Genomic DNA, 13,503 nt, shown 5'->3' on the forward strand with positions numbered 1-13,503 from the left:
ATACATGGTAAATGCTATGCAAATAGTTGCCACACTGTGTTGTTTATGGAATAATGACAAGGAACAAAAGTCTGTACATGTTCAATACAACATACAATTTGAAAAATATATTTTCAATGATTGGTTGAATCCATGGATGTAGAACCCATGGATATGGAGGGCCAACTGTGCTATTTATTATATCCATGCAGCTCTTGCTCATCATTTCAGTGCTATGGTGGTCTGTAGATGACCACTTATGACTTAAAGTTCAATAAGGAAGCATGTGAACTACTATCTTGCAAATTTGTTTTCTAATATTTTGACAATTTCATCTCAACATGATCAGGTTCCATTTGTAACTGTATGTACTTTATTGCATGCAATAAAAAACATTTTTTTTTTTTTCTGAGCAGGGCTTGTAGGCTTCACTGAGTGACCAAAGGGGTCTGTGTCATGACAGGTTAAAGGTCCTGTTCTAAGTTGTCCATTTTCCTCTGTTCCTTCTCTCCTTGCCATGGCTTAAGACTGTGGGCTGTGACTATTAAAACTCCCAGCCTGCTCTGTCAGTCTGCTCCTCTTTCAGACTCGACCCATATTGGCCATGGAACTGGGATATCCACCACAGGGTTGGCCAGGCCCCTCCTTGCTCCCAAACCTCCTGTACCATGGCATCTAAGCCTGAGTATGTGAACTGGTGGCTCCAAGTGGGTTCTAACCATTTCCCACTGGAGATTTCTTCCCCCCTCTTCTTCATGCTTTGCATGTGTCCATTCATTAACTACTCACTCAGCATTTACTGTGCTTGTTGTTCAAGCTGGGCAGTGAGCACTGGGTTGTTCGCATATATCACCAGATAGGATCATATGCCATTCCCTGAATATACCTTGTGCTTTCTTCTTTCTGTATCTTTGTTTGTCTATTGATACACACAAGCATCAGCCCTCACTCCTAACTGTGCTCCCTGTCATAAAATCCAATCAACCTTCATGGCCAAGTTCTCACATCACCACTCCTTTATGAAACTTCCTGTCATCCCTCCAATAGGAAGCCATTGATCCCTCTCTGGATGATGTGTCAGGCCAGGTGCTGCAAGAAGCAGCACATGCCACACCCTGACTTCCGCCCCACCTTCAGCAAACACCCCCAGCCAATGGAAGCAATCTTTCCTTCAGAGCTCAGTGATGCCCTTGGTCTTTCTCTAGCAAGTACTCAAAGAAACCACCACCAGAGTAGGGGAAGATGCATAAGATGACTTTGACTCCACAGTATCCTGTGAATGAAGGAGATGATAAGACCAGGGAGGGAGAAACGTCAAAAGCAGTGGTGCTGAAGGGTGTGTAGATGACTACGGGACCCCAACCCTGCTGGGGACCCCAGAAGATTACAGACCACATGCCACAGGATTGTGGCTCATTGGCCAGAGGTTTGTCTGAGACCAAAGTCATTGGATACTCTCTGAAAAGGATCTTCTTTATTTATAGAGCAGTGCTGGAGTAAGAGGTATCATGTGGTCCTGGGTCTGAGACACAAGGTATTGGGGGCAGAGTGAACTCCTAGATCAAGATCATCTAATGTACAGCAAGGAGACCGGAGATAATACTGATTCTGTACTTGAAATTTGCCAAGAAGGATATATCTTAAATCTTTTCAACAGTCTCTCCTCTTTCTCTCTCTTTCACACACACAACAAGTATGTAGAAGTGATGGATATGTTAATTATCTTGGAATATAGTGATCATTTCATAATTTACAGTCCCCAAATTACCATGGTTTATAATTTTTCAGTTTTACAATGGTGCAAAAGCTTTATCTATCCAGTAGAAATCATACTTTGACTTTTGAATTTTGATCTTTTCCCAGACTAGTGATATACAGTACAATGCTCTCTGGCGATGTCTAACTGAGGGTTAATATCAGTGTTCCCAGCATATTTAAGGCAGGCTAGTGTAAGCTATGATGCTTGGTAGATTAGGTATATAAAGCATAGTTTCAATTAAGAATATTTTCAGTGTTTGATGAGTTTTTGGAATGTAACTCCATTGTAAATTCAAGAGCATCTGTATATCAAAAGACCATAAACACATATAATTTTCATCATCAATGTTAACTCAATAGGGCCATTTTAACAAAAAAGCAAGGCTCACCTGTGTCTAGTTAATCACACTAGCTAGTTTTGTCTGATCTTTGAGATGTTGAAAGGGGGAGGATAAGGGGAAAAAAAGGCATGCTGTGATCACCCCAAGTTTTGCTAAGTGAAAGCTGTTCTAAAAATATGCTGTACAGAATTCTCCAGGTCAATGAATAGGGAAAATGAGAGGAAGCCTGGAGGACTTCACAAAACTACATCTGAAAATGACTACAAGGGGATGGGGGTCCACGGAAAAAGTTGGAAGTTCATGTGCAAGGATCCCAGACATTTTTTTGCAATGTCCAAGTCTAATCTCTTTTCTCTGCAGGTCTACTGCTCTGGCCCCTTGCCAGGTTGAGCAGAGCTGGAGAAAGCTCTCCAGCCCTCCCTGAGGAGGAAGCCCTTTAGTTCCTAAAACCTCCCTCCCTGCTCATGATGGTGTCCACAAGGGGCTTCTTCGGAGCCTTTTAGTCATCCTTCTTCCCCCTTCTTCCTCTCTGTCTACTCAGAGAATCTCTTACATTCTTGAGATGCCACTCAAGCTTTATCCTTTAACTTTCACTTTGAACTTCCCTTAGGTAAATGAGTTTTAGCACCAATAACCACCCAGTGGTTCCCACATTTCCTCTCCCTCTCCCAAAAGTCCAGACTGGATCATAAACTATGAGAAATGTTCTTTTATTCCCATTTTTCAAACTCAGTAAACTAGAAGAGGAAAAGCCCTTTCAGAGCAGCTATGTTCCACTCCTTCCGGACAGGTGCCTTCAATCCAGACTTTTCCAGTAAGGCAACTGGCTTCCATGCTTCCTGGCTTTGCCTAGAGTTTGCATCCCAATTTTTGGTCCTGAAGATGTGACGCCCAATGTCCACAATTTTGCAACCTTTTCCTGAGGCTTTTTATATAAATTCTCAGTAATATCGGGAGTCAAGGTTAAGCCTAGATTGGCTGGTGATGAACCTAAAATGTTTGAGAAAATGACCCTGGGCAGGGAAGCCATCGGACTGATATCAAAACTAGGCAAAAATGACAACAGTGCACATTTATTGAGCACCTGCTCCTGGAAGGCACTGAGTCTTGTACTGTGCCTCCACTATCCGTTTCCACCCCCACAGAATGCTGTTATTCCCATTTTTCACACGAGGATTTCAAAAGACAAGAAGATTATGTAGCACACTTGAAGTTCCATAGCTAGAAGCCTGCAGAGCAGGGCCAGAAAATCCAGGGCAGTGACTGCCCCTAACATTGTCATCCCATCCCCTTGCACCAACTTGTAATCGCACTCTACCCAGTGACCTCTTCTTTTTCATGACTTCCTCCAAAAAGTGGATCTGAGCTGATCTAAAGTCTGCTGCCACACCACTAGAGAGAAACACATAGGCTGATTTTTCTTTGCATTTCTCAGTTGTCATTGCCACAGTATTTTTTCAACATTGGCTCATTCCAGGGTTCAGATGTAACCACTCTTCCCACCCTGCGAGCTGGAGATGGATAATAGGATACCAAGTTAATTTATTGATCACAATTGCTATCATATAGATAAAAAGCCAGTTGTCTTCCCTGGGAGAGTGCCAACCCAACAAATAACATATGAGAACTGCCTAGGTGAGGTTCCTAATCATTTGGGGAATAGAGAAGGATACAGAGGTGAGGATTGAGGTATGTTTTGTCACAAACATGTGGCAGACAGCTATTGCTCTACTTCCTGCCTAGTTGGCTTCCTACTTGAGGAGTAAAGTAGCTTTAAGCAATAACAGTCCAAGGGCAGTATATGAAGAGAGCTAAGTCAACACATGAGCATTGACCAATGCTGTGAGACGGGAGGTGGAGGGCATGAGCCTGCAGCCACAGTGTGTCCACACAATCAATAGCTCCATCCTCCCTCCCCACTGCCACCTCATCCATGCAGTAACCCAGGCAGTGTAGTGGTTCTACCCAGAGATCCATGTCAGGAAATAAGAAAGCTGGTTTTGAATCCAGGCATTTTGATTTGAAATCCCCTTGATACTCCACAAACAACAAGCGGGTTAAATAAAAGTTGACTGAAGACATGGACTCCACTGGCTTTGCCTTTTTGTAGGAGAAGGGCCTTGCCAGAGATCTCTATGCCCATCCAATGCAGGGATAACCTTGGGAGTCTTAGGCAAGACCAGGATGCACCTTGGAGGGGGCAGGACCCAAAGGACCTAATGCTGGCTCTGAAATGTCTACTGAAGAGCCATCCAAGGTCCTGTCCAAGCAGGAGGGAGATGAGACCACAGAAATGTAATCAGGATCCCCCTTCTCTTGATACTCAGGGACCCTCCCTTCTCTCTGTTCCAGGAATTAAGCATCTTGGTAGGAACCTTCTCTTACTGGGCCCTCTCGATCTTGATCTGATCCATCACTAGGTGAGTGCTACTGGCCCTGGTGAAAGACACCTTCCCCAACAGAAGGTGATGACTGGTCATGAGAAAATGTATAAAAGTTCTCTATGAGGTGATGCCGGCCACTGCCTGGGTGCAGCTCACACCAGAGACTATTAGTGGAGCAGTTGGCACTATGTGGCTTCCTTGCAAATTTTATGTGGTTGGTCCATGGCTGAGATAAAGGCAGGGAATGTACAGTGGAGAAAGGCAGAGAAGAGCTAAAGCAATCATCTTGCAGCAATCATTCTGCTTCAAGAATGACAAGAATTCTTATTTGATAGTTAACAACCAGGTAGAAAGAATGACCAGGTTAAATATTCCCCTGGAAAGCTTCACCTGACATAGAGCATACATACCCTGACTACTTTTTCATCATAGTCCCCTCTAAGCAAGTATACATCAGGATGATGATAAAATTGTAACAATAGGTTCAAAGTACTTGCATACAACTTGCAAAGAATACAGTCCTCTCTCATCCCAGGTTTGAATTTTGTGCCCTCAATTGGGAATATGCAGATGTACAGCTCAGTCCTATCACTTCCCACAAGTAGGGCCTTTGGTGACATGTCACTGCATCTCTCTGGGCCTCATATTATCCACTGACAATCTGCTCTCTGGGCCTCAAATTATCCACTGACCATCCTCCTCACTGCTCCAAGTAGTACTACATGGGATGATGTAGTATACACAACAAGCACCTAATAAGTGTGGGATGAAGAACTCTGAAGATAGCAACCCCTGGGGTGTAGGGATGGAGTAAGTCAGTTTGTCCAGCTGGCTCCATGGTTCAGGAAAAAGCTGATAGCAGCAGCTGAGATTTCTTTTAAGAGACCAGGAAAACTCTAGGGTGCAAATGACACACTTTGGTACCTTGCACATGCACATGGGAAATGATGTATTTAAAATAGCTGCAGCTATCTGAAAGGCATATATGAAGACAGGGTGGCTCACTGGATTGGAAGGCTCTGCCAGTGCTTCTTGGACTTGGTTCCTTCATCTACAAAACAGGAGGTTAAACAGTGTGGGGCCTCCAGTGCCTCCTGCAGAGCTAATGGCTGGTATTGATGTCACCCTGCTTAAGTGTGTTTCCTCATCTCTTAGAACTGGAATAAGAGTGTTCACTGACATTTCCTTTGGGCTGTATTTTGTATAAGATCTGTAGTGGGGAATAAGAGCCCTGTCCAGATGACCCCCAATACCATGCAGAGCCCCATTTCCAACTGTAGATGGGTGTGTCGATGTCATTCTTGTGAAGTTGTTATGAAGTTTATAGACAAGGTATGTTTCCTGGAGTTACCTGTAATTATTCCTAATTATAACAATAACAAAATTCTGATCTGGCACATTCCTCTCTGGTCTTGGTGTTGAAATCCACCTATTGCCAATTTTTGTCTGGTTTGCATTGGTATCTTTTTCCACAGGATGGTGTTTAGTCCATAGGAGTTGTGTGAATATACGTGCTTCCTGTTGGAACCACACAGCCTATATGGCATGCTAGGAATGGTTACGTATGCAGGGAAAATGGAGCAGGCTTGTTCAGCTGAGATTTCCCCCAAATACCTTCAAAGTCTGCAAAGTCTCTTTCTGCTCCTCTTTTTCTCCTCCCCAATTTTCCTTCCAGTAGATCCTGCCAGACCTGGGGGCCAGCAACAGCATCAGTGCTGTTCCCATGGAAACTACAAAGCCCTGAATGGAGTGAATCCCCCTTTCCAAGGCAACAGCAATCAGTGTCCTTGCTTCCCTTCTGTCTCCTGGCTGTGTTCATGAGGCCTGAGTTTGAAGAGTCTAAACAGAGGTTTGCAGAGAGGTGAAAAGTGTTCATGTCATGTTAGACATATTAATCACATATTGATCAAGGAGCAGCCCAGGGTAGGGATGAACACATCCAAAAGAGACTAGATCCTTCAACATGTCTAAGCAGAAGGGATCCAGGATGCTGTAGCCATCACAACATCAGGCCCTCATCTCAGCATCTTTCTTAGGGAAAAAATACCTAATACAACTTGATGGACTGATCTTCTAAGATTGCTCCCAAAAGTGGGGGTCTTAATGTTGTCCGACTCTTCCCTGCAGCAATGGGTTACTTCACCCTATTGTTTGAGACACTTTCATTTGTCAGTGCTCCTCCCACCCCACCCCTCCTCACCCCTGTAAAACCTGCTGCTCCTACTTTCCCTGGCTGGAACATTCTGAACTCTGCCAGGTATCTTATTTACCTGGCCTCCCACAGAGCCTTCTCTGACTCTATTTGTGCCCCTATTGTACTGTGCAAGCGCCCACCAAATGATTTCTCAATCACATCGCTTACCCATATGTATTTTAGATCCAGGGACACTATGAGCTCCTGAGGACAGGAACACTATCATTTCTTTCTCTATTGCCAGCATCTACCAGGCAGGGATCCATGAAAGTGACATAAATGTCAAGCGAATACAAATATAAATGAACACAGAGGGCCTTTTTTTCAAGAGGTGGTTTTTGTGTAAACACAAGACAAAATTAGCTGATAAATGATGCTGGGAGGCTCATTTCAGTAAAACTTCCTATAACTTGATCCCAACTCCAGTATCCATTAGCATTGCTCACAAATATCCCATTTATTTTTGTTCCAGAGACTTGGAAGAAATACTTTCTACAACTCATCAAAGGTTAGGTGGGACCATGAAGCTAATTTTGTTAGTGAAATGTGACCAAAATGAAATGGATCACATCTGGCTTTGAAAGCTAGTGTCTATATCACCATCTTGTATTTTATTGTCTCAATATTCTTGAAACATAAATCAGGAGGAATCTCCTATCAGCCTGGGACCTTGAGTGTCATAGCAGAATCCTCACTCCCTTGATACATTTTATACATGCAACATGAATAAAAATACATCATTTTATTCTTTGCAGCCACTGAGATTTGGGGGCTGTTTGTTATACAGCATATCCTAGCCTGTACTGTGTAATGGTATAATGTGGTCCTTGGCATCCCTACAGCCTTTGGCACATTAGAACTTGCCTTGTACCAAATTTTGGTTGTTTCTGCCTCTCCACTAGACAGAGGGAGGGGGATTAAGGTTGTAGGATGTTTATTCTTCCCTGTCTTCCCAGTGCCTAGCAAAATGTGCATTTCAGAAATTAACAGATTTTTCATCACTGAGATCCCTTTAGGAATATTAGCCATAAAAAAACTTGTGTAAAAGTATATATAGGTTGAGCAATCCTTATTCAAAATGTTTAGATCAGAAAAGTTTCAGATTTTGGATTATTTTTGGACTTTGGCAAGTTTGCCTCCACATAATGAGATATTTTAGAATTGGGATCCAAGTCTAAACACAAAGTTAATTTATGTTTCATGTGTACCTTAGACACATAGCCTGAATGTAATTTCATCCAGCATTTGAAATAATTTTGTGCATGAAGCAAAGTTACATAGTATGGAGATTTCCACTTGTGGTGTCATGACAGCATTTAGAAAGTTTCAGATTTAGGAACATTTCTGATTTTGGATTACGGATGTTCAACCTGCATATGTACAATTTAATTGGTTAGTTTCTGGAACTGTTTTAGAGACATCCCTGCGTATTCTTACACTCAGAGAGGTTAAGCAAGCCTTTGAAATGCAAGAAAGAGAGAATTAGGCAAAGGGAGGATGCTGGGGTTCCAGGGAACTGCTGCTCTGGGATCCTTTTTTGTTTGTTTTTCATGTGTGGTTACAGGGATTGAACCCAGGGGGTGTTCAGCTATATCTCTATACTTTTTATTTTTTTATTTTGGAACAGGGTCTCACTAAGTTGCCTAGACTGTTCTCCAACTTACAATCCTCCTGCCTCAGCCTCCTGAGTCACTGGGATTGCAGGCATGTGCTACTATACCTGAGATCATCTTTTGCATTTGTATCTGGTTCTAAGGATCATGTATTAATTATTTTTAAAAATTTATAAATAAATCAATACAGTGCCCAAATTATACATATTTAATCAGTCCTTACCATTGCTGGTTACCACACTCAACCTAGTATGGAAAGACAAAGAATGCACAGTCCTTGTCATTGAGGAATTAACAGTTGGAGAAAAGTTAAATTGGGGGCAACTCTGTAAAATCATTCCAGTAATTTCAGTACCCTGAATTTAAGGGCAGAACTAACTTTTATCAAGCATGCAATTATATATTTCTCACTTCTTCATTGCTTCAACTTGATAAAAAAGTACTACCCCCAATTTACAAATAAGTAATCTGAGACCCAAAGAAGTTAAATAACTAACCCAAGTCCACAAAGATGTTAATGGAGGAGATCAAGGTGGGATTTGACTTTTTAGTATATTTATTTCACTATACAAAAAGGTCAAACTGACCATTTTTATTTGACTTTTAGTATAAATTCTTCCCTTCAAAAAACAGACAAGTTTCAAATTCAAGTGGACTGATGAATGAGTGGAAGCAAGATCATGAAAAGCATCTCTGTGAAGGAGGATCAACCACAGGTCCTGGTAGAGAAGAGCCACAACACAGAGTTCTTCAAAAATCAATCAGAAACCTACTGCCAATCCAATTTGTTAAGGAAAGGTGGATCAGTCAGTGCTCATGATGTGACATTTGTTTACTACTGGCCACCGGATTTTTGAAGAGCATAAAGACCTGGATTTGAATTCTTCCTTCAATACTCTGTGGCACTGGGAAAATACCTTAACTTTTTTGAGTCCTAGTTTCAGAATATGCAAAATGGGAGAATAAAGCAATACCAGATTTTATGGTGATTATGAGATTTAATTTTGAAGAAGCTTATGAAATATGCAGAACCTAGAATTGGGTAAGAAATTATGTTAGCTCTTTCTGACTTTAATAGATATTGTAGAGGGAGAAATATGGACAAGGTGTGTTTCCTGTCTTTCCCACAGTGCTGGGCCCTACCACTGTCATATTAGGCATCCACCGGCACTTACATTTTTTTTTTTTTTGGCTTAATTTTTTTTTTCCCAAACCTAAGAAAGAATGCATTGCCCAGATATTGCAGTCTGGATATGCTGAAGAGCTAACACCCCTCTTTCCCCCAGAAGAAGGCTTCAATCAAAGTCTGATGGAAGGTGGTTGTACAAATACCCCAGCTCCCTCACTACTTGGATGAGATCACTCCAACATGTGTTCTACACTGTTCCCCACAGAATGAAGTTGCTCACAGTGATAACTGGCTTTATAACATGTTCTGATTGGCTGCCTTCCCTTCCCTGTTTCATGATCTCACTTCTCAATGCCTCTACCTGGGATCATCTCCCCAACTACTTGTACTTGAGTCTGCCTCAGGATCTGCTTCTCGAAAACCCATATTGAAACAAAGGGAACTAGGAATTTTTGCATTTCTACACCTTTCCATTTCAACAAAAGTTAATTTTTCAGCAAAGGATTCATTCATATCCTGGTGAATTTTCCCCCAAACATAGCATAGTCTCATTGGGCAATTTTCCGTGAATTTACTTCCATGCATTCAAATAGAAGAGATTCATCTTAAAATCTAGATAGCATTATGGAATCGCCTCACTCCTGAATGAGGAAGTTGGGAAGCCACCTTTGCTGCTTTTTCATGGTGCTGAAGTTGATCCAACACCCACGAGAAGATCCTTGTTTTCTACAATAAAGTTCTTTCTTTTGCTCATGTCCCCATTGGCAGGAGATTTTAAACCATCATTCCACGAGCTTTTCTCCTGGAAGGGAACAAGCATTCTTTGGAACTAAAGAAACTTGATCATTAGTTACGTAGATGTTTGGCCTGGCAGAGCACTGACATGCAATTAGATGAACTAGAAACATATTTTTATCAATAATTAAAAAAATAAAAAACCTCACAGATCAGTGCTGCTAATCTCTCTGAGCCACAGCTACTGCAGAAAATCCTGTGATCTCACGAGTAAGATACCATTTGCAGGTTACAAACATGGCAGCAGACAGGAAGACTATTTTCAGCCTACAACTTGGATGCGTTGCTTGTGGAATTATCAAGGCTGTGTCAGTAATGAATCCTCATTAAAGAAAATAAAATATTTATGGTAAATATTCCTACGGTTTTCAGAGCTTTATGCCCATTTTCGGCCTCCTTTGTCCCTCAAAACGTCCTTTGGTGGCAATGTCAGAGAGAATGTTTGAATGGATGACTTTAGGGTCGGATCAGGGTATTGCATCTTTCATGTTCTTATGTCTGCTTATTGATTCAGGGAAATCCGGAGCAACAAGCTGAGGTACATAGGAATGCACTTATTCTTTAAGAGGACATACAATGGTTAAAAAGCCTGCCCATTCCCTCATTACCCTTGGAAAGGATGAGACTACACAAATAATGTTTCTTTGAAAAAAAATGTGCTTAAATTAGTTCTTTTTGAATGCAGTCATTCCCTAGAGGAAACTATGTTCAACATTTTTATTTCTTTAAGGGATTTATTTTATAAAAGATAAGGGGGACAAGCTAAATGACTGTATGTTTCAAAATCAGTGATATTTTTTAATGTTAAATCACCAAATCTCAAAACTAAAACTAACCTTTAGTATTCCATTGCTCTATAGATGGGAGGGTAATAATAGAAAGATTTGGTGAGGAGCACAAATCTTCTCCTCTACCTCTTTTTAAAACCTGTTATTCTTTCCCCATTTTATTCTTTGATGGTCAATTTGGGGGATGGGAAATAGGTCTTATCTCCTGTGTTCATTAAGCAACTGGTAATGACAGTTGACTCTATATTGCAAGAGCATCTTGATCTATTAACAATGTTTGCTATGGTTTATAAGATTAGGAATGGAGATGTATGTTCCTTATTTCTCTACACTGAAGCTTTGCTGACAAAGTCTACAATGCAAGAATGGTACTCCTTCGTCCTACTACTAGTGATCTCCACCATCATTTCCTCTGAACTGCATTTCAGATAGGATATAATCCACTTAAAAGGAGAATAAAATATTAAAAGTGTTCCAATACAATCCTCCAAATATACCAAATACATTGAAGCAGATAGATTAGATTACTGTGATAAAATATTAGGTTGGGATATAGTCTATAAAAATAAAATTACATATCTAAGAAAAGTCATAGATAGTTGTAAGAAGACAAAAATTGGTTAATTAAGATGGCAAAATATAAGCTGTGCTATTCCTCAATTTTTAACTTGGCCACACCTAAACCCTTCCTTGAGGGAAAAATACAGATATTACCTGCAATAAATCCTTTGTCTTTTTATGTTACCATGTATTGTACACCTTTCAACCATTTACCTATAGTTTTAGATCAAAGCACTCAAGAATCTACCAATTACACCTGTAATTCTTTTAAGGGTTGAAAATGAACTCAAGACTTTTTTCTTATATAACTAATTTCCAAATATCATGAATCCATCTTTTAGAAAAAAATCTGTCACTACATATAAACAGATATTAAGAGAGAGTCATAATTATTTCAAATAAGAAAGTAATTCCATTATTTATTTTTCCAATTGATGATTATGACATTTATTACAGCTTTGAATGAAATAGATAAGGTGCCTTTTGCTATGACAATGTACTCTGGTCTCCAACTAGGCTTTTAGGGTATAGAAAAAGAGTAGCATCTGATAATAAGGGAGATATCTTAGGAAGGTCACTTTGCTATTTTATAGTTATTAGAGAAGAGTGGTCATAGTTTGTAGTAGGCAAGAACCCAGTCAGAGGATTTAGAATCTACCTGATGTGAGTCCAGTAATTTTTGATTGTGTAGTTTACCTCATGAATGATGCTTTGAGGAGACTCTGGATTCTGTTGTCTTCCTATGAAGAGTGCTGAATTTTGTTCTCAAAAGAAATTGAATTACTGCAGGGTTGGCTTTTGTGGTGGCTTCAGACTTTACTCTGATAAACTTTTTTGATTGTGCCTTTAGTCTTGGGAAGTTGTCTTTGTAGAATTTTAATGAAAAGGCTAAACTATTAAATCAGGCCCACTTAACTTTGGGAACTTGAACTCATAACTTTTTTGTCACCTCAGCCATTCAGTCTTTCAACTGCTGTCTTCCCTGAGCTGCTTGGAGTCTTCCCCAAGTGTGCCCAGTCCAGAGGTCAGTCAGTATTTGAGGGGAGTTTTTAAGTGTATTTCAAGGCTTTTCCTCTGTTTCCCTTTCCTTTTGGATATTTCCTCCAATCTTTAATTAAAATTCAGGAGTTTCAAACTCTAATCTCTGATGCCTTAATTCAGGTAAGAGTGCTGCTGTTTGTTTGAGCTCCATCCCTCACACACTGTGCACACTGTGGGGTTTCCCAAGGGGAAAAGTCAACAATGCCCCTCTCCCTCAGTGTGATTTCCTTCTTTCAGTTCATATTTCCTCTGGTCTTTGCTCATCTTATTCATTTTCCAGAGCTTTTAATCAGCTTTTTTCATTTTGTCCTGAGTTACAATTGTTCCTGTGGGAATGTTGTTATGTCTTAGATATGTAACATCTCCCCGAAGATTCATGTGTTGAAGATTTTGTCCCCAATATTCAGAGGGGGGATTTGGGGACGTGGTTGGATCATGGGGATCTCTGATCTCACCAACTTACTAGTCTACTGATGGGTTCATAATCGAGTAGACTACTGGGAGGTTGTAGATACATAAAAGGTGGGACCTAGTTGAAATAGTTGAAGGGAATAGGTCTTTGGGGGCATGCTTTTGGGGACTATATCTTGTCCCTTTGGTCTTTTTCTTTCTCTGTTTCCTGGCTGTCATGAGGTGAGCAGCTTTGCCCTATCATACCCCCTTGCCATGATGTTTTGCTTCATCACAAGCCCACAGCAAGAGAGTCAGCTGACCATGGATTGAAACCATGAGCCAAAATAAATATTTTCTATTTCAAGTAGAATTTCTCAGGTATTTTTTCATTGCAATAAAAATATGACTAGCACACATGTTAACCCACTATAATTTACTCCACCAGAACTGGAAGCTCAAAGTCAGATAATATTCTTCATTGTAACATGTTGTTCATAAATTCACAGTACTAACAGAGATTCCCAAAA

General features: G+C 40.6%; 1 protein-coding gene across 1 annotated transcript in view; it reads right to left on the bottom strand.

The window, feature by feature from the left end:
* Slc24a3 (solute carrier family 24 member 3) overlaps positions 1–13,503 on the bottom strand; it is a 518,418-nt gene that overhangs the window by 217,887 nt on the left and 287,028 nt on the right. The gene's annotated exons all lie outside the window — the stretch shown is intronic.

This window comes from Callospermophilus lateralis, chromosome 3 (genome assembly GCF_048772815.1).
Source record: "Callospermophilus lateralis isolate mCalLat2 chromosome 3, mCalLat2.hap1, whole genome shotgun sequence".
Classification (NCBI taxonomy): domain Eukaryota; kingdom Metazoa; phylum Chordata; class Mammalia; order Rodentia; family Sciuridae; genus Callospermophilus; species Callospermophilus lateralis.